General features: G+C 36.8%; 1 protein-coding gene across 1 annotated transcript in view; it reads left to right on the top strand.

Moving 5' to 3' along the window:
• The window catches only part of MDGA2 (MAM domain containing glycosylphosphatidylinositol anchor 2), a 534,959-nt gene that overhangs the window by 507 nt on the left and 508,783 nt on the right, over nucleotides 1–25,669 (top strand). The window lies entirely within an intron of this gene.

The following is a 25,669-nucleotide window of genomic DNA, read 5'->3' as shown; positions in this document are numbered from 1 at the left end:
ATATATATATATATATATATATATATGTTTATTTTAGACGATTTAGCTAAAAATGTATATGTGTTTGTGTGTGTGTGTATGTGAAATCCATATTATATGTGCAATGTAGGATAAGGGTAGCAATTGTTGAACATTCAAGCTTAAGTAAACATGTAGAATAGACAAAATTTTTTTGTTTGTTTTAGTATTGTGAGAAATTTAAAAGACAGTAGTCTAAGGAAGCTGTTAAAAAAGACAACTGCAAAAATATCTCTGTCAGATAACAATTCATATGGCAATGAGTTTATTTTAGAATGTGGAACATGATTTCATGATGACATAATTGCAGTGGAGGAGGCGTTTGATCTAAAAATGTGATGCACGAGGTCACAGGTACTTTCCTTACTCCTAGTCATTATATTCAGAGAAAACCTTGAAAAACAGATGTTTGCAGGTGCTGTGTGAATTCAGGTTCTCAGAGTCAGCAGCTACAGCTTTTACAAGCTAAGTACCAGGAACAGAAATTGAGACTTTCAAGGGGCACTAAAGTGATAAATAATGAACAAAGGAAAAAAATTATACAAGTGAAAAAAGCACTTAGATAGGAAATAATATTGTTAGGTTATGTATCTGTGATTTAAAGATTTAATTCAGATCCAAAATTTTCAGAATGTTTTATTCATTAATTGCCAGTTATTACTGTCATATATTTAACCTGACTGGTTAAAAATATAGATTGTTATTCAACACAAACACTGTTATGAAAAAGAAGTCTCATTTGGTAGACAAAGTTATATATTTTATTTGTATTACATAAAAAAATTCCGGTTAACACATGACTGTACAGGGAAAAGTAAAGAACAGTGTGAAGATTATAAAATCTCCCATCATTTTAATCTTGTCTTTTGGTCTTGTCATCCTTTACTCTTTAATTCTCAAGGATGTTTTGACTCTGCCATTTTGACCCTGAAGAGCAAATTAAAATAAGCATGTGAACTTTATAGAATGAAGCAGTGGATTGATGAGACCATGAGTAAACTGAAATGGTGAAATATGTTTTATAAACATATTTGAAAAAATGGAAAACAATAAAAGTAATCTAAAAATTATTTGAAAATATTAAGATCCATAGTGGCTAAAATTGCAAATTATGATACTTTCTAAGAACTGAAAATTTATTAAAGAATAAATTTGTCTCAATAAAATTGAGTTATAGAAAATTTGAGGCTTCCCAGTTAGTGCAGTTGTAAAGAATCTGCATGCCAGTGCAGGATACTCAAGAGACGTGGGTTTATCTCTGGATCAGGAAGGTCCTTTGGAGTAGGAAATGCCAACCTGCTCCAGTATTTTTGCCTGGAAAATTCCATGGACAGAGGAGCCATGGGGTCACAGAGTCACACATGACTGAGCAACTCAGCATACATACACAGAAAAGTTGACCCAATGAATTAGATTTGGTAGAAAAAAATGATTGCCAAACTAAATACACAAGCCCAGAAGCAATAATTGTTGAAACATGATGTAAGTAAATAAGTTGATATTTAAATAGCATTTTTATTTAAAAATTTGTATAGAAAATAATGTAGTCCAATTAAAATAATTTTAGTTATATTAAAAAGTGATACCATTAACTCAAGAATATTATCCCAAAGAAAGTTCAGTGTTGTTATTATTTTTTAATGTATATGCATAGAATAAAAATTCCAGAGTAAAAAAGTTGAAATCAAAACAGGAATGTCCAAGTAAACCTAAAAGAAGACACAAGAGAATACTCACTGATTATCCCCTTATTCTTACAATGACCGTACCAGATTATGCACATTCTGAACTAAAAATGCAACTTACATTTTAATTCATCCAGCTATTCTGCTCCCTCTGTCTTCATACTTACATTCCCTCAGTCTCAGACATTTCTTATTTTCTCCATACATCTTCCCTTTCATGCTTCAGCAATCTGGATGGAATCTTTGAGCTCTGAGAAATCTAAAAGAAGTTCTGAAAAACAGAAATAGATTATTGACTTATTCATTTTTCCTGATAGATTCCATTTTTGGAATCATTTCGGTGTATTCTAATCCTATTAAAAATGTATTATTTTGGGATCATTATTTCTTCATTCCTAGAAGCAATTCAGGTGTTTGCAGGTGAATCAGTTTCAGTTTATATTGCATCTTTGGAAAATTAACTAGGCCTCTTCTTTGTCAACAAGCTGTATAAGGAAGGCTGACAAAACACCTGGGCCTTCGCATCCTGTCTAAATACTAAAGGGCGTGCTGTTGGCAGCTGGTTTTCTCAGGATGAATTTTCTTGGCTGATACCATGAACCTGAAAAGGTTTTCTTACTCCTTTGTTTAATCTGAATATGATAATATTTGGAAATGCAGTGAAAAAGAGAAGTTCCTCATTCACTTTTCAGATTTCTTAATCTGTTACCTATTTCTCTGGCAAGTATTCTAAGGCAGCAATGTAAAATTTCTTTAAAATAAGTGAATAAATTCAGTACATAGCAGTGGTTATGAGCGTGGGGACTGCCTGGGTATAATCCAGGATCCTTCTTGACTACTAGCGTGATTTTGGGAAAGTTCGTTAACCTCTCTGCTCTCTGCATCTCAGTTTTCCTGTCTGTATAATACAGTAATGGTAACCATCATATCTATACATTGACTCCCTTCAAAAGTTAAATGCAGGTTATAAAAATATATGCACATATGTTACATATATACATATAAACAGATGGCACATAATAAAATATATACTGGCTTTTTATTATTTTAAGTAATTTATACTTGATCTCTACTGTTGAACATATTTGAAATAAGCAAACTTTAGAAATGGTTCTTAGCATTTATGTAGTCTAAATTAGATGCATTTCAATAAATTTCACTATTTTTGTGTTTTAATGCATTGCAGAGCCTTTGCATCTCTGTTAATTAACTTTTCTTAGCTTGCGAGGACTAGAACTAAGTCCTCCTCATTTAAGAAAGGCTTATTATAAAGATATTAATATATGGAAAAGTAAGAATGGAGACAAGGGTTTGTCAATAAATCTACCAACCTAGTGTTATTGTACCTCTGTACACTCATAATTTCAGAATTCAGCTAACTACACTCTTAATTTTTCTTTTCTTTTTTCCCTTCTTTTCTTTTTTCCTTCCTTTTTTCCTTCTCTCCTTCTTCATCTTTCCTTCCTCTCTTCTCTTTTAATGTTACAAAACCAGTAATAAATTAATTATATATACAGTTCTCCTATAAATGATTTAAACAATAGGGTATTTAACAGACTGGATCTGTTTACTATATCAGGTGAGTGACTGTCCAACTGAAACAACCAATATTTTTTCAGTATATCTTTGGATAGGATATGGGAAATGGTCTAGGAGAAATATCCAAAAATGTATTAATCACAAATTTTATATCAATAACTACCTTCACAGTTTTCCCCATACACACATAGACACAACACATATGCACAGAAAGTCTCACCCCCTGGTGATATACATTTTTATTAAGTTCATGGTTACGTGGGGAAAATGTACTCCCATGGCTTGTTTGGGAGATAGCTCTTACAGCCTTTCTGATCCTTGATATCATGCCTTCAAATAGTTTTGTTACTGTTACTTTTAATATAGACTATAGAAAGACTCTTTTGGTTCAACACTCTAATATACTGTACAAATAGTGATACTTTTTATGCCCAGTACATCAGCATTAACCAAAGACTTTTTAACATTTAATAAAAATCCTCATGAATTTAAAGGGTCATTTTTCTTCCTGAGGAGATCTGAATTTATTTACAGCTATTTCAGAGTTCATCATTTGTTTAATTCCATGAACAGTTCCTGATGCTTAGAAGAAACATTTATCAGACAATTCCAGATACTTGCAAAAGCAACATTAGTCAATGTACTTAATGAGATAATACACGTAGATCACTTAGCAGAGTGCCTAGCAAAAAGTAAATACTTAGTCATCATCATATTTATGATTGTATTACCAATACAAAATAATATTTTTTCTATAAACTTAATAATTCTAAACTATTACTGTCATCACTGCTCAATTGCAGGTAACCCAATAGAATAGGTAGGGTATTTCTTACTCTCTCATTCAAGTTGGGCTTGGTCACAAGCATGGATTTAGCTCATGTATTTTGAGCTAGTTGTGGTCTGGGCCAGTAGTTGTGTCTACATTGGAAAAAATTGACACACTTCTGATACTAGCTAGTATGTAGCTAGTCATCTGATAAGTGAACACTTTTCAATTCTCAAGGAGAAGGATTTAAAATTTGCTTTTATGTGAGATGGACAGCAGTGCACTTGCACAGTTCTGCCCTAGCTCAAGATGAACTGTCTCACTCTTTGTAACATTATAATGCATAGGGAACTTGCTCATCTTCATAATCTACATGACATTATACTAGCCCATTATATTGACTATAACACATCATTGTGCCTGCTCCGCGAGCATGATGATCTAGAAAATTTGATGCTGTTTATGGATAATGTGTGGATCTTTTATTAGAGTCCTAAGAATAGAGTCACAGCAGAAACATTTAGATTCTAGAATAAGACTAGACTTTCTACAGCATAGTGCTAATTGCTATTTGAAAAGCTGCTCTTTGGTTAATAGGAAGTAGGATCCAGCTGATACCTGCCCCCTTGGTCAGGTGATTTTGTAACACATTCTTCTTCTACATGATTCCAGGGTCCCAGAAGAATGGAGCCCCAGTCACTCTCAGCAATGTCTAGCGTAATAACACTTTGTTTTATTGGTTTTTCTCCTCTGTGTCACTGTTCACAGTCACCTACTTTGCTTCCCTGGAATTAATTCTGAAAATAAACTACTACCTGTAATCTCTTGTCTCAGATTTTCCTTCCTGAGGCAACTCCAGGATAAGACAGTACCTGTCTTCTGGACTCAAACCTCATGAGGAGCTAGCATATTTATCCACCTAAGCTTAGCTTGTGCTTCCTTGTTGCTGACCTAATGTTGCTTAATTCTGATTCAGGATTATTGTACTTCTACTTTTCTTGAAGACTTGTAAAGGTAAACCACATGTCACTAGCCAAGGTAGGATGCTCAATTAAATTCTGCTTTTATTTCTTAAGACTTTTATATAATATAATTGGCATGGCTGTAGATTATATTGTCCTCACTTATTTTCCTCTCGAAAAAAATGTTGTGTACTTGAATTAAATCTATGCATTGAAAGTTTGCAAGGATTGTCATGTGATGGAGATTTCCTATATAAATACCAACTGAGGATTTGTTTGGTTTTAACAGTTTTGCCTCTCATGATCAAAATTGGATCTCCAGGGTGATTGGAAAATGGATCTCAAAGCAAAGTCAAAATTATTGGATATACAGATCACATGGAAGTTTGAAATTAGATGTGTCTTTTTGAAATCTGCATCGTTCAATGAAAAATATAATATATATGAGTTATGAGAACATAATCATTATTTTATTACAGCAATTGACATGAAATAAGCTCTTTAAAATGATCAGGGCATTTCCAGAAGATAGAAGGAAATCACTATTGCCTATCAATATATAGTTGAGGATCTATTGGTTGTACTGTACATAGTTAACATGGATCATTTTAAAGTAAATAGCTGTGATTCTTTTAAAGTAGAAGTGTTGTATAACTACATAGACATTGATGATTTGGTTTTGTATTTTTATTATTAGAAGAATACTCCCATTGATATACTTTCAGTATGTATTATTTGATGTATGAGGAGATTTCTAAGCGATAGATACCCTACAATATATATTTTTCTTTGATTTTTAATATTTTTTGTAGTAGTTATTGAGTTGTCAGGGCTTCCTTAGTAGCTCAGCTGTTAAAGAAGCCACCTGCAGTGCAGAAGACCCTGGTTTGATTCCTGGGTTGGGAAGATCCACTGGAGAAGGGATAGGCTACCCACTCTAGTATTCTTGGGCTTCCCTGGTGCCTCAGCTGTGAAAGAATCCACCTGCAATACAGGAGACCTGGGTTCGATCCCTGGGTTGGAAAGATCCCCTGGAGAAGGGAACAGCTACCACTCCAGTATTCTGGCCTGGAGAATTCCACAGACGATATAGTCTATGGGGTCACCAGGAGTCGGACATGAGTGAGCGACCTTCACTTTAACTTGCTGCTGCTGCTGCTAAGTCGCTTCAGTCGTGTCTGACTCTGTGCAACCCCATAGATGGCAGCCCACCAGGCTCCCCCGTCCCTGGGATTCTCCAGGCAAGAACACTGGAGTGGGTTGCCATTTCCTTCTCCAATGCATGAAAGTGAAAAGTGAAAGTGAAGTCGCTCAGTCATGTCCGGCTCTTAGCGACCCCATGGACTACAGCCTACCAGGCTCCTCCGGCCATGGGATTCTCCAGGCAAGAGTACTGGAGTGGGGTGCCATTGCCTTCTCCATCACTTTCACTTGAGCTGTCAACAAAATCTAAATGCACTAATTTCAACATAGTCTTAAGTGAATTTTTTCATGATGGGATGATAAAAAATTTCTCTGTTTTCAAGTCTATATGTATATACACACACACACACACACACAAAGATAAATTCATAATACAGTGTGAGTTTTGGGGGCACATTCAACGGTAAGCATTCATTTATAGTTGTATGAATCCCTGCTATTTTAAAAAGGTAGTGTGAAAACAAATATATTAATAGTAGTGATCTACTTGTGATCCTATTGCATCAAGTTTACCCTCTTCATTTCTGGCTAGTACATTAAAGATGCCAATTAAGAGAATTGAATTTAGTTTTGAAACTCCAATTGAATGTACCACTCCTTAGGTTTACTTTAAAATATTGAGATTTGAGACTTAGCTTCAATAATTTTAATTAAAATTACAGAAACAACTACCTATCTAGTTCTATGTTAAAGAATATGCTATCAGTTGTAATTAATAATCTATACAGGTGCTGGTTGTAAGCATGGCACATTTATTTCAAATTAGGCTCATCACAGCTTTTTCCTGAAATTCTCAGAGATGCTTCACACAAAATCAATAAGGAGTAAAACCTATCTATGATCTGAAAAAGTTAACTCATGCTACACAAAAAAGTGCTTGTGAAAAACAAGTATTTCTAGGACTGAAAAATGAGAAAATAGTTATTCGGAATGACTCAATTATTATTTTTTTTAGAATGGTTAATCTTTTATTTTGATTTTCTTTTAGTGCCAGTCTTAACAAAAACCTAAAAATAACATTTATTTTCCTGACAGTTTTATCTGTTTCAATCAACAAACATTGATTTTTTCCTTTTTCCCATGGAACATGAGGAATCATTATTCAATAAAACTTGGTCCCTTCTTGTTTACTTATTTGCCTTTGGCGATGATGTTGGATCAGCTTGAGAATAACAAAATCCTTAGTTAATTAGTGTCTTCACTGTTGGGTGTCATCAGTTCAGTTCAGTCTCTCAGTCATGTCTGACTCCTTGCGACCCCATGGACTGCAACACCCCAGGCTTCCCTGTCCAACACCAACTCCCGGCGCTTGCTCAAACTCATGTCCATCGAGTCGTTGATGCCATCCAATGATCCCATCCTCTGTCACCCCCTTCTCCTCCTGCCTTCAATCTTTCACAGCATCAGGGTCTTTTCCAATGAGTCAGCTCTTCTCATCAGGTGCCAAAGTATTGGAGTTTCAGCTTCAGCATTAGTCTTTCCAATGATTATTCAGGACTGACTTCCTTTAGAATGGACTGGTTGGATCTCCTTTGGTCCAAGGGACTCTCAAGAGGCTCCTCCAACACCACAGTTCAAAAGTGTCAATTATCCGGTACTCAGCCTTCTTTATAATCCAACTCTCACATCCATACATGACTACTGGAAAAACCATAGCTTTGACTAGACAGACCTTTGTCGACAAAGTAATGTCTCTGCTTTTTAATATTCTGCATAGGTTTGTCATAGCTTTTCTTCCAAGGAGCAAGCGTCTTTTAATTTCATGGCTGCAGTCACCATATGCAGTGATTTTGGAGCCCAAAAAAATAAAGTCTCACTGTTTCCATTGTTTCCCCATCTACTTGCCATGAAGTGAAAGGACCATGACCTTCATTTTTTGAATGTTGAGTTTTAAGCTAACTTTTTTACTCTCCTCTTTCACCCTTATCAAGAGACTCTTCAGTTCCTCTTCACTTTCTGCCATAAGGGTGATGTCATCCGTGTATCTGTGGTTATTGATCTTTCTCCTGGTAATCTTGACTCCAGCTTGTGCTTCCTTGATAGCTAAGTTGGTAAAGAATATGCCTGCAATGCAGGAGACCCTGGTTTGATTCCTGGTTTGGGGATATCCACTGGAGAAGGGATAGGCTACCCACTCCAGTTTTCTTCGTCATAGTAATCTGTATTTCTTAAGATTAACTTTTAGGCATCCAGATATGGTATAGTACCGAATCTAACTGATCTTTTACATTGCTTTTGTTGCTGTTGTTGTTCAGCCAGTAAAGTCATGTCTGGCTCTGTGATCATATGGACTGCAGCATGCCAGGCTATAATCAGAACAATTTACCATCTTGAATAATTCTTCACAGTGCCATCAAGAAGATGAACTATAGCCAGTCATTTAATAACACAAAAGTATTACATGTGTTATTATATAAAATGCTTGTAAACACATTTCATAGATATTTAAATTCTATATCAGCTGAAGTATAATATTAGTTTAAAGTGAAAAGTGAAAGTGTTATTCATTAAGTTGTGTCCGACTCCTTGTGACCCCATGAATGGTAGTCCACCAGGCTCCTCTGTCCGTGGAATTCTCCAGGCTAGACTACTGGAGTGGGTTGCTATTCCCTTCTCCTGGGGATATTCCTGACCCAGTGATCAAACCCTGGATCTCCTGCATTGCAGGGAGATTCTTTACCACCACCAGGGAAGCCCAATAATAGCCTGAAGAGAACCCTAATTCCAGAATTGTATAAGTGTCTGAATTTCATGGTTGTACATTGTGTTAGTTTCCTAGGACTGCCACAATACAGTCCCACAAACTGGGTGGCTTAAAACAACAGAAGTTACTCTCTCACAGTTCGGAAGGCTACAGTTGTGATATCAATGTGTCAGCAGTGCCCGAATGCTCTCTCTGAGATTCTAGGTAGAACCCTTCCTCACCTCTTCCCAGTGTCTGGTGGTAACCATCAAGATTGGTGTCCACTGGGTCGCAGACACATCACTGCAATCTGTGCCTCTGTTGTCACCTGTATGTGCGTGTGTGTGTCTGTCTGTCTGTTGAATGGCATTTTCTTCTTCCTATAAGGATACCAGTCATACTGGTACACTCCAGTAAGACCTCACTTAGCTAATTACATCTGCAATAGCCCTGTTTACAAATCAGATCACATTCTGAGGAACTGGCATTTAGTATTTCAACATATCCTGCTGCTGCTGCTGCTAAGTCGCTTCAGTCGTGTCCGACTCTGTGCAACCCCATAGATGGCAGCCCTCTAGGCTCCTCTGTCCCTGGGATTCTCCAGGCAAGAACACTGGAGTGGGTTGCCATTTCCTTCTCCAATGCATGAAAGTGAAAAGGGAAAGTGAAGTCACTCAGTCGTGACCGACTCTTAGCGACCCTGTGGACTGTAGCCTACCAGGCTCCAACATATCCTAGGGGCACACAATTCAACTCATTTGTCATTATAAATTCCATGGTTTATGCATATACTAGGGCTGCTTTTAAAGAGCACATTATATATGCAGTGACTATTGTGCATCATTAATCTCAAGGGATTTACGGTGTTTTGCCTAATGATTTAGTATTTGTTGTCCCACTTGCCTACACCCCTTCCCCTTGGCCAGCAGAGTCAGTGGCTTATTTGTCACCTCTTCCATAAAGCCCTGGTTGATCAAAGATGCTCGCTCAAGTACCCTTTCTATGTGATCCCAGAATACCAAGCCATTTCTTACCATAATACATCATAGGATCCTGCTTTGGGGAATGAGTGAGATTTCAGATTCTGCAGAAAAATTCCATAGTTTCACATTTTACCTTCTCTACTTTTTCAGCCCTGTGAATATGGGTGATACTCAGTTGTCCAAAAAATTCTTTGGAGTTTTTCCATAACATCTTACAGAAAAACCCAAATGAACTTGTTGGCCAACTCAATATATTTAACTTCCATTTCACTTGTTTTCCTCATGTACAAAATGACAATTGTAGTAGTAAACATCTGTTCATTAAGGATCAAATAAAGCCATACAAGGGAAGACAAAAATCTTGAATAACAATGACAATAATGATAGAAATAACAGAATAATCATGTTGCTTTTCAGTTTCCTCTCTCTCTCACTGAACTGTAAACTCCTAGAAAACAAAGGGCTGGGTCCTGCATTCCCATTTTCTATCTCAGAATGAACGTATGTCATGATTTGCCTGGGACAGACCTGGTTTAAGCTAGTGCTCTGGTACATTTGTAGATGTCATTGTCTTTCAGTTCCCAAAAGTATCCTACTTTGGAGGATAAAATATATGGAACCATAAACATAAACGTTTTCACAGAGGGGTTCTCGATTATTTATTAAAGGAGTAAATGTGGCAGGCATTATCACTTGGGGCTAATTGTTGAATATTTTAATTAATTTGTTTCCTTTTTAAAAGTCCAAAAGTGTGTTTGTAAATGCCTGTGTCATTTACCTCTTAAAATTAAGCATTTAAGGAAATCTTCGATTCACTTGTGTAGGCACTGTTGGAAGCCACATACCTCAGTGCCTTCAAGGTTGCATTTAATGCTCCCTTGGTAGTCTCCACGAGTTTTTAATGTGTCTTCTTATTTTACTACCCAGCAAGAATTTAAAGACATTTGGGAAATGGGGCTCAATAATATGAAGCTATTATAGCTCTGTAGTTGGAGAAGAGTCTAGTTTTAAACCCTCATGCCACTTTGACAACAATACACTTTTTTTTTTTATTATAGATATAACGGGGCAACATTGGGGACTCAAGTGACTGTAGCATATTCTGAAGTTACAAAAACCTGGTAATTCATTGCTTGGACTTTGTTACTTTACAAAGTCATAGTATTATGTCTAAATAACATGGAAAAGATGGAAGTGTAATTTTCATCAGAAAAGGGAAAAATTAACATCGATATAAAGTAGAACAGAATTTGAAAAGTGTATGCTAAGACATGTTTGACCTCTTATTGTCAACTGGCCCCACTTAATTTGGCTGAAAGGCTTTGAGAGAGCATAGTGTCAAAGTTGTACATATGGTGAAACAGAAAATCCAAAGAGAGTTAGTTCTTTTGTAAGTACAGGGAATTTAGATGTATTATATTGAATGGATGGACCTTAGGCACTTTTTCTCACATTTGAATGCACCCGAGAGAAAAATGCAATGCCTTTGCCAATATTTTAGTTAACAAAACGGGTAAATATTCCAATACTGTGATGACATTCTGTAATGTTGCGTTTTTCAGTCTGAATAGTGCCAGCAGTTTGATTTCTTCATAGATTAAATTGAAAACTACATTTACTTTCTTATTAGACACATGCATAATCTAACTCTACAACTGCCCTCATAATCACTTGTCTACTTGAGATTTTGGTTTGCTCTGACTGTTTTTTCAGTTCAGTTCAGTTCAGTCGCTCAGTCGTGTCTGACTCTTTGCGACCCCATGGACTGCAGCACGCCAGGCCTCCCTGTCCATCACCAACTCCCGGAGTTTATTCAAACTCATGTCCATTGAATCAGTGATGTGATCCAGCCATCTCATCCTCTGTTGTCCCCTTCTCCTCCTGCCCTCAATCTTTCCCAGCATCAGGGTCTTTTCCAGAGTCAGTTCTTCGCATCAGGTGGCCAAAGTATTGGAGTTTCAGCTTCAGCATCAGTCCTTCCAATAATGTTCAGTACTGATTTCCTTTAGGATGGACTGGTTGGATCTCCTTGCAGTGCTTTTTAGTAATCAAAATAAGTCACACACTTGGCTTGTGACTATTTAATGTGGCTGCCTAGTATAATTTACCCAAAAAAATGCAAACCAAATTTTTTATTGATTTATATAATTTTATTATGGGTCTCTCTCTGTGTATCCATGGGTTCATACTTGATACTTCTTGAACAGATGGTGGCAGTTACTAGTAAGCTCTTAAGTTACAGTCATCAGTTGGGTTTGTACAAGGAAAACAGAAATCATTCAGATTATTTGAAACTTTTAAGTTTACAAAAAACAGCAAAGGTTTACTGTATAGCACAGGACATTATACCCAATATCTTGTAATAACTTATAATGGAAGATAATTGGTAAGAGAAAGCAGTGAATCAAAATGCTGTTCACCCAGAGGGATGGTATGGGGAGGGAAGAGGGAGGAGGGTTCAGGATGGGGAACACATGTATACCTGTGGCAGATTCATTTCAATATTTGGCAAAACTAACAGTATTGTAAAGTTTAAAAATAAAATAAAATTAAAAAAAATAAAAAAAATAGAAATAGAAAACAAAATGCTGTTCACCTGAATCTAACACAATACTTCATTTGTTTATTTATTTATTAAAAAGAAAAAACCTCTAAATTTAAAGCTGAGGAAATTTAACAAAGAAAATGAATTACTGGGAATGGAAGAGGCTGAGAAGGAAAAAATAATTAATACATGGCTCTTCTATTTTTTTTTTTTTTTTAAATGTCATCCATTCTCATGCCAGTGTCAGTCTGTTGTTTGAAACCAGTGAGAGTCTGGGAAAATATATATAATCTCCAAATGTTTAGCATATGCTGAATGATACAGAGTAAAGTTCAGTTCAGTTCAGTTTAGTTGCTCAGTTGTGTCTGATTCTGCGACCCCATGAACTGCAGCATGCCAGGATTCCCTGTCCATCACCAAATGCCGGAGTCCACCCAAACCCATGTCTATTGAGTTGGTGATGACATCCAACCATCTTATCCTCTGTCATCCCCTTCTCCTCCTGCCCTCAGTCTTTCCCAGCATTAGGGTCTTTTCCAGTGAGTCAGCTCTTCGCACCAGGTGGCCAAAGTATTGGAGTTTCAGCTTCTACATCAGTCTTTCCAATGAACACCGAGGGCTGATCTCTTTCAGAATGGACTGGTTGGATCTCCTTGCAGTCCAAGGGACTCTCAAGAGTCTTCTCCAACACCACAGTTCAAAAGCATCAGTTCTTCAGCACTCAGCTTTCTTTATAGTCCAACTCTCACATCCATACATGACTTCTGGAAAAACCATAGCCTTGACTGACGGACCTTTGTTGACAAAGTAATGTCTTTGCTTTCTAATATACTGTCTAGGTTGATCATAACTTTCCTTCCAAGGAGTAAGAATCTTTTAATTTCATGGCTGCAATCACCATCTGCAGTGATTTTGCAGCCTCCCAAAATAAAGTCAGCCACTGTTTCCACTGTTTCCCCATCTATTTGCCATGAAGTGATGGGACTGGATGCCATGATCTTAGTTTTCTAAATGTTGAGTTTTAAGCCAACTTTTTCACTCTCTTCTTTCACTTTCATCAAGAGGCAAAGAGGAAGCCCTAAAAACAGATTTATGAACAAACAGGTCACAGGAATCCATCACAGCAGTGGAGAGGGGTACCACCTGGGGAATGCTGGCTGGCTTTCCAGGCAGTTTTCCACAGATGGACTTTCACCTTGATAAATAAGGCCACATTAGGTTCTAATACTCATGTTGTGGGATCACAAGTCTGGTTTTGTTCATATAATGAAAGAAGATAGGGATGAATTTGCAGTTTTTTAAGTTATAAAGACTAGTACACATACAAACAATACAAAAATCAGGTTAGGCATCTATAATGAGAAATGCAGTTGCAGATTACAGCAAATTATTCCAACTGTAAATCAGTGTAGGTAAACTACATTCAAAGCAAAATATTGATCAAAATGTCAAAATTTTAATGTGCAATGGCAAATTGATTGAACATTGCTCTTGTATAACAGGATCACTGTCTCAGTAGGCAAACCAATCAAGAAGCCAAACAAAAATCATGTTGATTAGCAAGAAATTTCAACTGGAACATCTGAAGCCTGTCTAATCTATTTTGAGGTAGGAGATCATAAGGCTTGAGTCCAGTAGTAAAGATTTTTCTCTCTTTTGGACAGTTCCCAATTAGATACTGCATGCCAATCTGTTCTGAAAGCTTATTTTTCTGTTCCCAAGGATGACCAATTTATGTTTTGATTGGCCCGTTCTTTCTTTAGATTTAGTATTAATACATTCAGTCACATACTCCTGTCCCAGAGATGTGCTAATGTGGTGCCTTCGTTATGCTGACCTTGCATTATCTCTATTCTGTATTGTACTGCTTAATGATAACTGCCTTCTCTGAGGACAACTTAGCTTCTATATTTCTAATTTCTTTAGGATGGGTGCACCTTATTAAATTTTATTAGAATCCCAATACTCTTTCAATATATTTTACCCTTTCTTCTGCAATTTACACATGTGCAGACTGAGCCTGGAGAAGTTAAGTGACTAAGTCAAGGCTACTCAGATTGTTTAGCCATAGAGACTAGATGGTGTCTGTCAGACTGCTGACCTCATACTCCTGCTCCACCAACTCTGTGTTTCTAAACACATATACCCATTCTGTCCCCTTCTAGTAACTTCACTTTTCAACTTGATAACCTGAAAATTATTTGATCACTACTTAGATTGGCTTTTATTATTACCAATTATAGGCATAGCCTGTGTGATTTAAGTTGTGGTTCTCAAAACAACAGGATCAGTGTCATCAGGGGACTTGTTACAAACACAAATTCTTGCTGAATCAGAAACTACAGGGGAAGAGTATAGCAACATATGTTCTAATACATCTTCCGGATGATTCTGATGCATTTTAAAGTTTGAGGGTCATTCATTTTATGGATTTATGTAGTGATGCAGTCAAGAAAATCCCAAGAAGCTCATACATAACCCCAGGGTTATGTGGGTCTTAGATATTTACCTATCTTATAAGAGATACTGTATGCATATTGTTAATTTCCACAAACGGCATTATCCAGCAGGCAGGGACAATCCTTTTATTGTCACTGAGGTCCTCCTACTCATTACACTTACTGAGTCTTTGAAGGCAATTCTCTTCCAGAGTATAGTTAATATATGATAATACTTAGTAGATTGTTTCAGACGTGCTTCCTTAGACATAGTAGAACGTAGTGGTTCGTTATAACCTTTAGGGAAATATAGATTTAGGTTTCACATTTGTCTTTCTTAAAAGGTTTATATGAGTTTTAGTCAGTCAATCATGTTCAATTCTTTGTGATAACATGGACTGTAGCCTGCCAGGCTCCTCTGTCCATGGAATTCTCCAGGCAAGAATACTGAGGTGGGTTGCCATTCCCTTCTCCAGGGGATCTTCCCAACGCAGGGATCAAACCCAGGTCTCCTGCCATTAGAGGCAGATTCTTTACTATCTGAGCCATCAGAGAAGCCTGAAATTTCATAAGATACATAAGGAATTTGAGCACAGTGCCTGGCAAAAGTCAGACACTAGTGTAGGTGCTAAATCACTACTGCCAGTATTAATAGTATTACACAGAGTGCATACTACTACCTGCAACTGCTGCTGCCTTTGACACCAGTGTCTGCTTTTCTGTGACTCACAGCAGCTTATTTCTTTGTTTCTCACAGCCCCTTTATTTCTCATGCAATCTCAAAAATGTATTCTCTTGTATTATGATCTTAATAAAAACATATGTAGTAAGGAGATTCCTTTAAAAACTAAACATAGAACTACCATATAACCCTGAAATCCCACTCCTGGGCATATACCTGGAGAAAAATCCCAGTTCAAAAAGATACTACACCTTTATGTTCATTGCAGCACTATTTACAATAGCCAGGACATGGAAGCAACCTAAATGTTCATCAACAGAGAAATGGATAAAAAAGATGTGGTATGTATATCCAATAAGATATTACTCAGCCATAAAAAAGAACAAAATAATGTCATTTGCAGCAACATGGATGGACCTAGAGGTTGCCATACATAGTGAAGTCAATGAGACACCAAAAGAGAAGTATATGATATTGCTTATATTTGGAATTGTATAAAAAGTGTGCAAATGAATTTACAGAACATAAATAGAGTTATAGATGTAGAAAACAAACATGTTTACTAGGGGATAGGGGACAGGGGAGGGATAAATTGGGAGAATGGGACTCCAATATATGCACACTGATATATATAAAATAGATAACTAATAAGACACTGATATATAGTACAGGGAACAGTACTTAATAATCTGTAGTGGCCTATATGGGAAAATAATCTAAAAAAACAAACTGGATACTTGCATATGTATAGCCAATTCATTTTGCAATATACCTAAAACTAATACAACATTATAACTCAACTACACTCTAGTAAAATTTTTTTAAAAATCAACAGGATTTTTAAAAATTAGGTAGGCTTACTCCAAAATTTGTGTGGGAAAAAATAAGAAATCAAATGTATCTAAACATTTTTATAAAATAGTAAATTAATAGGAGCACTTATGCTGTCATATTTTAAAACATATAACAATAATTAAAATATTAATAGCATGGCATTATTGCATGAATAGACAGACTAATAACAGTTTATGAAGCCCTGGAAAAAATATGAAAAACAAACAATGTAGAATAAGAAACAAAAATATGAAAGAAACAACAAAAAAGAAAAATATGAAAAACAAACAATATAAAATAAAGATGGTATTTCAAATCCTTAGAGAAAACATATATTGTTTAATAAGTCATTTTAGCTTAAAATGTCTTTCTAAAAGAAAGTACATTTAAATTTTTCCCTCACATTTCACACTGTTAAAAAAGACATGGTAAATCTATTCATGGAAGTCTAGGCATCTGTGAAAGGATGATCATCATCATACTTTAGAACAGAATAATCTCTATGGTTGAGACCTGTCTGTCAATCATCTATCTATCTGTATTTATCCCTATAAAATATTTTGATATTTTTAGAAATAAATAATGACAGAAAAAATAATGAAAATAGTTGCCATTATGGAATGTAAGGAACAAGGATGAAGGGGCAGAGGTTAACCTAGATATATTTAAATGTATTTTTTCTATATTTGTGATGTTGAAACTATGTATTTTCATATAGTTTCAAAAATTATTCATTATTTTTAATTCATAAATTAAACATAATTGAAGCAAATTAACCGAAGTCAATATCAAGGTGATAGAGTCACAAAAGGAAGGAAGAACGATCTCAAGTTATTTTAAACTATAGTCTTGTGGTCATATGTTAGTGGGATTATATCCCAAATGGGGGCAGGGAGGAAAAACTGCAAACAAAGACTAAACTACTTTCCATAGACTTTTATTTTTTTAATATTATTATTGTTGTTATTTTGTTGTTGTTGTTTTCAAGTGAAATAATAGACCCTAAAGATATCCAAATTCAGACTTAAATTGAAGAAAGTAGGGAAAACCACTAGACCATTCAGGTATGACCTAAATCAAATCTCTTACGATTATACAGTGGAAGTGAGGAATACATTTAAGGGACTAGATCTGATAGATAGAGTGCTTGATGAACTATAGACGGAGATTCGTGACATTGTCCAGGAGACAGGGATCAAGACCATCCGCATGCAAGAGAAATGCAAAAAAGCAAAATGGCTGTTTGGGGAGACCTTACAAATAGCTGTGAAAAGAAAAGAAGTGAAAAGCAAAGGAGAAAAGGAAAGATATAAGCATCTGAATGCAGAGTTCCAAAGAATAGCAAGGAGAGATAAGAAAGCCTTCCTCAGTGACCAATGCAAAGAAACAGAGGAAAACAACAGAATGGGAAAGACTAGAGATCTCTTCAAGAAAATTAGAGATACCAAGGGAACATTTCATGCAAAGATGGGCTCGATAAAAGATAGATATGGTATGGACCTGACAGAAGCAGAAGATATTAAGAAGAGGTGGCAAGAATACACAGAAGAACTGTACAAAAAAGATCTTCATGACCCAGATAATCACCATGGTGTGATCACTGACCTAGAGCCAGACATCCTGGAATGTGAAGTCAAGTGGGCCTTAGAAAGCCTCATTACGAGCAAAGCTAGTGGAGGTGATGGAATTCCAGTTGAGCTATTTCAAATCCTGAAAGATGATGCTGTGAAAGTGCTGCACTCAATATGCCAGCAAATTTGGAAAACTCAGCAGTGGCCACAGAACTGGGAAAGTTCAGTTTTCATTCCAATCCCAAAGAAAGGCAATGCCAAAGAATGCTCAAACTACTGTACAATTGTACTCATCTCACATGCTAGTAAAGTAATGCTCAAAATTCTCCAAGCCAGGCTTCAGCAATATGTGAACCGTGAACTTCCAGATGTTCAAGCTGGTTTTAGAAAAGGCAGAGGAACCAGAGATCAAATTGCCAACATCCTCTGGATCATGGAAAAAGGAAAGAGAGTTCCAGAAAAACGTCTATTTCTGCTTTATTGACTATGCCAAAGCCTTTGACTGTGTGGATCACGATAAACTGTGGAAAATTCTGAAAGAGATGGGAATACCAGACCACCTGACCTGCCTCTTGAGAAACCTGTATGCAGGTCAGGAAGCAACAATTAGAACTGGACATGGAACAACAGACTGGTTCCTAATAGGAAAGGAGTACATCAAGGCTGTATATTGTCACCCTGCTTATTTAACTCAAATGCGAGTACATCATGAGAAATGCTGGGCTGGAGGAAACACAGGCTGGAATATTATGATAAATATAAAAATAACATTGGATTGAATCTAGCACATAGATGACAAATAACTGATTCTGTAGAGTGACATAAATCAGAGCTGGACAGGGAGAGTTTTAGTCTGGAAAGCATTTTAAAGCAGATAAGCTAAATATCTAAATACCTAGAAAATTAATTAACTGTGATATAACTAATAAATAACTGTGTCAGTGTAAGATCTATAGCATGTTGATTTGACCCATTTATGTATTGCAGTATGATTGCATTTATAGCGTTAGCTAGCGCCTTTATTGTGTCACCTGATTCTCATTGTTTTTGTGTGGTGACAATGTTCAAGAATTAGTTTCTTAGCAACTTTGATGCATATAATACAGTACTGTTAGCTATAATCACCAGGCTTTGCATTAGATCATCAGAACTTAATCATCTTCTAGTTCAAGTTCGTACACTTTAACTTCTCCCCACTTCTGTCACCACCAATTTCTGGTAACCATCATTTTCTCTCTTTCTGTGAGTTCAGGATTTTTAGAGTCCACATATTAGTGATATCACAGAGTTTTCATCTTTCTCTGTGTAGCTTATCTCACTTAGTGTACTGCTCTCAAGGTCCATCCATAATACAGCAAATGGCAGGGTTTCTTCTTTCTCATGGATGAATAATATTCCATTATACATACACGCCATATCTGTTCCTCCATTGACAAGACACGTAGGTGTTAACTATAGCTTGGCTATTGTGAAAAAAACTGTAATAAATATGGAAGTAACTTATCTTTAGGTCCTGTTTTTCAAATGTTATTTTTCATGTCAGTAAAAACATTCATAAAAATTTAAATATTAAACATAATAACTTCCCCTTATATTCATCATAAAATTGATTATATAATATTTAATATTTATATAAAATTGATTATATATTTAATATTTAATTCATAAATATATATTCATCATAAAATTGATTATATAATATTTAATAAAGTATACAAAAGAATTAATTTGCTTTTTCTTTTAGTGACTAGATAGATAAATACCTTTTAAAAAGGTATTGGATTTAGAAATAATTGCAAATAGATGGGGAAACGGTGGAAACAGTGTCAGACTTTATTTTTTTGGGCTCCAAGATCATTGCAGATGGTGATTGCAGCCATGAAATTAAAAGACACTCCTTGGAAGGAAAGTTATGACCAACCTAGATAGCATATTCAAAAGCAGAGACATTACTTTGCCAACAAAGGTCCGTCTAGTCAAGGCTATGGTTTTTCCAGTGGTCATGTGTGGATGTGAGAGTTGGACTGTGAAGAAAGTTGAGTGCCGAAGAATTGATGCTTTTGAAGTGTGGTGTTGAAGAAGACTCTTGAGAGTCCCTTGGACTGCAAGGAGATCCAACCAGTCCTTTCTAAAGATCAGTCCTGGGTGTTCATTGGAAAGACTGATGCTAAAGCTGAAACTCCAGTACTTTGGCCACCTCATGCGAAGGGTTGACGCATTAGAAAAGACCCTGATCCTGGGAGGGATTGTGGGCAGGAAGAGAAAGGGACGACAGAGGATGAGATGGCTGGATGGCATCACTGACTTGATGGATGTGAGTTTGGGTAAACTCCGGGAGTTGGTGATGGACAGGGAGGCCTGGCATGCTGCGATTCATGGGGTCGCAAAGAGTCAGACATTAGTGAGTGACTGACCTGAACTGATAGTTGTTTTTATTAGTAAAAATTATACATCAAAACTAGTTATCTGGTAAAGCTGTATCTAGGGTACAACATGTGTGTGTTAGTGGCTCAGTCATGCCCGACTCTTTGCGACCCCATGGACTGCAGTCCACCAGGCTCTTCTATCCGTGAGATTTTTCAGTCAAGGATACTGGAGTGGGTTTCCATTTCCTTCTCCAGGGGATCTTCCCAACCCAGGGATCGAACCTGGGTCCCCTGCACTGCAGGCAAATTCTTTACCGACTGAGCTACAAGGGATGCCCAAGCTACAAGCCCTTGTTGTACCTACAAGGGTATAACATAAACCATAGTATCTGAGTTAAAAAAAGATAAAAAAAAAATGTGTGCTTGTGTGTGTTTGGAGGGGTCTAAGAGTTAAACATAAAAAATGAAAAAGACTAAAGGAAAATATGATTCATTGTTTTGTTTTTAGTCTTAGAGTAAGGAAATCTTTTTAAAGATGAAACCCTGATGCCATAACCAAAAAACTGGTGTGTTCTGGTGCACTAAATAATAATAATACAAAATAAGTTTTGGGAAAAATTCTAAATTAAAAACGAGTTCCAAAGTGGGAGAGAATATTAAAATATTTACTATTCATATCGAAGACAAAGGTAATGCTTTCAGCAAAATAAAAGCAGGGCATATTAAGAGAAAGTATTGCAGCTCAAGAGAAATAAATTCAAAGAATGTGATTAGGCAGAAAAAGAAACACAGATGTCTCTTAAAGAGACCAAAATTAGCTTCTTTAGTCCCTAAGTCGTGTCCTACTCTTTGAGACCACATGAACTATAGCCTGTCAGGCTCCTCTGTCCATGGCATTTCCCAGGAAAGAATACTGGAGTGGCTTGCCATTTCCTTCTCCAGGGGATCTTCCCCACAGTGATTGAATCCACTTCTCCTTCATGGGCAGGCAGATTCTTTACCACTGAACCACCAGGGAAGCCCAAGATTAGCTTAGTGTGACACATATAATAAGCTTGTAAAATTGAAAATGGAGGCCTTTTAAAAATTCTGTTAAGTTGGCTAAGATAAATAGTGATTTATACCTCACTGTCTGCAAGTATGTGAGTGAATGAATAATCTCATTTATTTCTGGTGTAATATAAATTACTAAGTTTGTTGTTAGTTTCAAAATGTAATTAAAAGCAATGAATCTAGATTTTGACAGAAATTACATTTCCGTACACTTATCTTGTTGTTTAGTTGCTAAGTCGTACGCAACTCTTCAACTTTCTGGACTGTATCCACCAAACTCCTCTATCCATGGAATTTCCTAGGCAGGAATGGCCAGGGCCATTTCCTTCTACAGGGGATCTTCCCAACCAAGAGATCAAACTTGCATTTGCTGCATTAGCAGGTAGATTCTTTACTGCTGAGCCCATCTGGGAAGCCCTGCATTTACCTTATATTCTCATATATGTCTCTGATATTACATAAATATGGATCAAAGATTTTTATTGCAACATTTTTATACTAGCAAAAATATAGAAACATCTTTTGCTAGTATATAAAAAGAAAGGAGACAAATAAATCCATTACCACACACACATGCTCACCAACCCATAAAGTATACAATTGAATACTATGAAGTTTTTAAAAACAATAAAATCTTTATACATATTCTGAAGGTATGTTGTTGCACAGTGTCCCAGGATATATTGTTAAATAGGTGAGGGGGAGGAGGAGGACAAGACAAGGGGAAAAACAGAGTGCTAACATCGGTCTGAAAAATTCATGAAATAGCCCTGAAAGAACATACAAAACAAAGAAATAATACCATGTCCTATTTTTATCAAGGGAGACATAGGATGGACGGAAAGATACTTATATTTAACTGTATATATTTCATGTTTTTTTGAATTGTAAATTTATGTATATATATTAATTATTCTTTAACTTAAAGTAAAAAATAAGTAATATTCCCAAAACATTAGTGAGGATAAATTAATGCTCAAAATTCTCCAAGCGAGGCTTCAGCAGTACGTGAACCAAAAACTTCCAGATGTTCAAACTGGATTTAGAAAAGGCACAGGAACTAGAGATCAAATTGCCAACATCTGTTGGATCATCAAAAAAGCAAGAGAGCTCCAGAAAAACATCTACTTCTGCTTTATTAAGTACGCCAAAGCCTTTGACTGTGTGGATCACAACAAATTGTGGAAAATTCTTAAAGAGATGGGATTATCAGAACACCTTACCTGCCTCCTGGGAAATCTGTATGGATGTCAAGAAGCAATAGTTAGAACCAGACATGAAACAATGGACAGGTTCAAAATTGGGAAAGGAGTACATCAAAGGCTGTATATTGTTACCCTGCATATTTAACTTATATGCAGAGTACATCATGTGAAATGCTGGGCTGGATGAAGCACAAGCTGGAATCAAGATTGCAAAGAGAAATATAAATAACCTCAGATATGCAGATAACACAACCCTTATGGCAGAGAGCAGAGAAGAACTAAAGGAGTGAAAAGTTGGCTTAAAGCTCAACATTCAAAAAACAAAGATCATGGCATCCAGTCTCATCATTTCATGGCAAATAGTTGAGGAAACAATGGACACAGTGTGAGACTTTATTCTGGGGGGCTCCAAAATCACTGCAGATGGTGATTGCAGCCATGAAATCAAAATACACAAGACACTTGCTCCTTGGAAGAAAAGTTATGACCAACCTAGACAGCATATTAAAAAGCATAGAGATTACTTTGCTGACAATTCTGTCTAGTCAAAGCTATGGTTTTTTCAGTAGTCATGTATGGGTGTGAGAGTTGGACCATAAAGAAAGCTGAACGCCAAAGAATTGATGCTTTTGAACTGTGGTATTGGAAAAGACTTTTGAGAATCCCGTGGACTGCAGGGAGATCCAACCATCAATCCTAAAGGAAATCAGTCCTGAATACTCGTTGGAAGGACTGATGCTGATGCTCCAATACTTTGGCTAACTGATGCAAAGAACTGACTCAGTAGAAAAGACCTTAATGCTGGGAAAGATTGAAGGCAGGAGGAGAAGGTGACGACAGAGGATGAGATGGTTGGATGGAATAACCAACTCGATGGACATGAATTTGAGTATGCTCCGGGAGTTGGTGATGGACAGGGAAGCCTGACTTGCTGCAGTCCATGGGGTCGCAAAGAGTCACAAATGACTGAGCAACTGAACTGAACTGAAAGGAGAAAAAAAAAGTCTTAGTCCAATGAGTCTGTTTCAATAAGCTCACTGCTTGGTGCAGGTCTTTAGATGCCTGAGCCAGAATATGGGGCCCTATTTAATATTTCACTAAGTATCTTCGATGGTTGACAAATCTTTCTGTTGCTATGCTCCTGTCAGTTTGTGATGAAAGTTGGTTTCTCTGAGTACATAAAAGACCTCCAAGGGGGCAGTGTGACCTAATGCCATGCCAGCTTTCCAGTATCAGTTCTAGCCTTATGAATATATATTCCAAGGTTTATGATGTCATCATTACCACTGTAAATTTTTTTTTCACATATCCTGCTTAATTTTTTTTTCTTTTTTTTTCTAATTTTATTTTATTTTTAAACTTTACATAATTGTACTAGTTTTGCCAAATATCAAAATGAATCCGCCACAGGTATACATGTGTTCCCCATCCTGAACCCTCCTCCCTCCCCATACCATCCCTCTGGGTCGTCCCAGTGCACTAGCCCCAAGCATCCAGTATCGTGCATCGAACCTGGACTGGCAACTTGTTTCTTACATGATATTTTACATGTTTCAATGCCATTCACCCAAATCTTCCCACCCTCTCCCTCTCCCACAGAGTCCATAAGACTGTTCTATACATCAGTGTCTCTTTTGCTGTTTCGTACACCGGGTTATTGTTACCATCTTTCTAAATTCCATATATATGCGTTAGTATACTGTATTTATGTTTTTCCTTCTGGCTTACTTCACTCTGTATAATAGGCTCCATAGGCAAAACACTCTCCGACATACATCACAGCAGGATCCTCTATGACCCACCTCCCAGAATATTGGAAATAAAAGCAAAAATAAACAAATGGGACCTAATTAACCTTAAAAGCTTCTGCACATCAAAGGAAACTATTAGCAAGGTGAAAAGACAGCCTTCAGAATGGGAGAAAATAATAGCAAATGAAGCAACTGACAAACAACTAATCTCAAAAATATACAAGCAACTCCTACAGCTCAACTCCAGAAAAATAAACGACCCAATAAAAAAATGGGCCAAAGAACTAAATAGACATTTCTCCAAAGAAGACATACAGATGGCTAACAAACACATGAAAAGATGCTCAACATCACTCATTATCAGAGAAATGCAAATGAAAACCACTATGAGGTACCATTTCACACCAGTCAGAATGGCTGCGATCCAAAAGTCTACAAATAATAAATGCTGGAGAGGGTGTGGAGAAAAGGGAACCCTCTTACACTGTTGGTGGGAATGCAAACTAGTACAGCCACTATGGAGAACAGTGTGGAGATTCCTTAAAAACCTGGAAATAGAACTGCCTTATGATCCAGCAATCCCACTGCTGGGCATACACACTGAGGAAACCAGAAGGGAAAGAGACACGTGTACCCCAATGTTCATCGCAGCACTGTTTATAATAGCCAGGACATGGATGCAACCTAGATGTCCATCAGCAGATGAATGGATAAGAAAGCTGTGGTACATATACACAATGGAGTATTACTACTGTAAATTTTGAGGTTTCCCTGGTTGCTCAGTGATAAAGAATCCGCCTGCCAATGTAGGAGACACAGGTTTGATCCCTGGGTTGGGAAGATCCCCTGAAGAAGGAAATGGCAACCCACTCCAGTATTCTTGCCTGGGAAATCTCAGAACAGAAGAGCCTGGGGGCTAAAGTCAACGGGGTTGCAAAAGAGTTGGACAATATTAAGCAAGGATAACTATCATTTTACATATTAAATTCACTCCCAGTTGTTGTAGATACTTCTCTGGCTTTCCATGTTCATTCTTGTAGCCATGTAGATTATGTATCTAAGAAGTTTTTCTTTCCTTTCTTTATCCTTTAGCCTCCTCTGTAATTCCTTGAGCTTCCCCTCCCTAACTCCATTTTCCCCCTCTGCTGGCTGCTGCTTGTAATCCTCCTGCCTGTTGTATTCTTCCTCTTCACTCCATCCCTGGGCCAACCCTGGAAAATGTCTGCTCACTCTGTCACACAGCAGCACCATATAGAGAAATTACATACTTACTGTGAGGTTTGTGGTTATTAGCATTTCCAGGAAAATTGAGGGAGTAGGATTTGTCAGCAAGTTCAAAGGTGTCTAATTCTTATTGCCAAGACATTAAAATTGGTGCATTA

Source organism: Bison bison, unplaced genomic scaffold, assembly GCF_000754665.1.
Source record: "Bison bison bison isolate TAMUID 2011002044 unplaced genomic scaffold, Bison_UMD1.0 scf7180017864259, whole genome shotgun sequence".
Lineage (NCBI taxonomy): Eukaryota > Metazoa > Chordata > Mammalia > Artiodactyla > Bovidae > Bison > Bison bison.
This window is presented reverse-complemented; position numbering and strand designations above follow the sequence as displayed.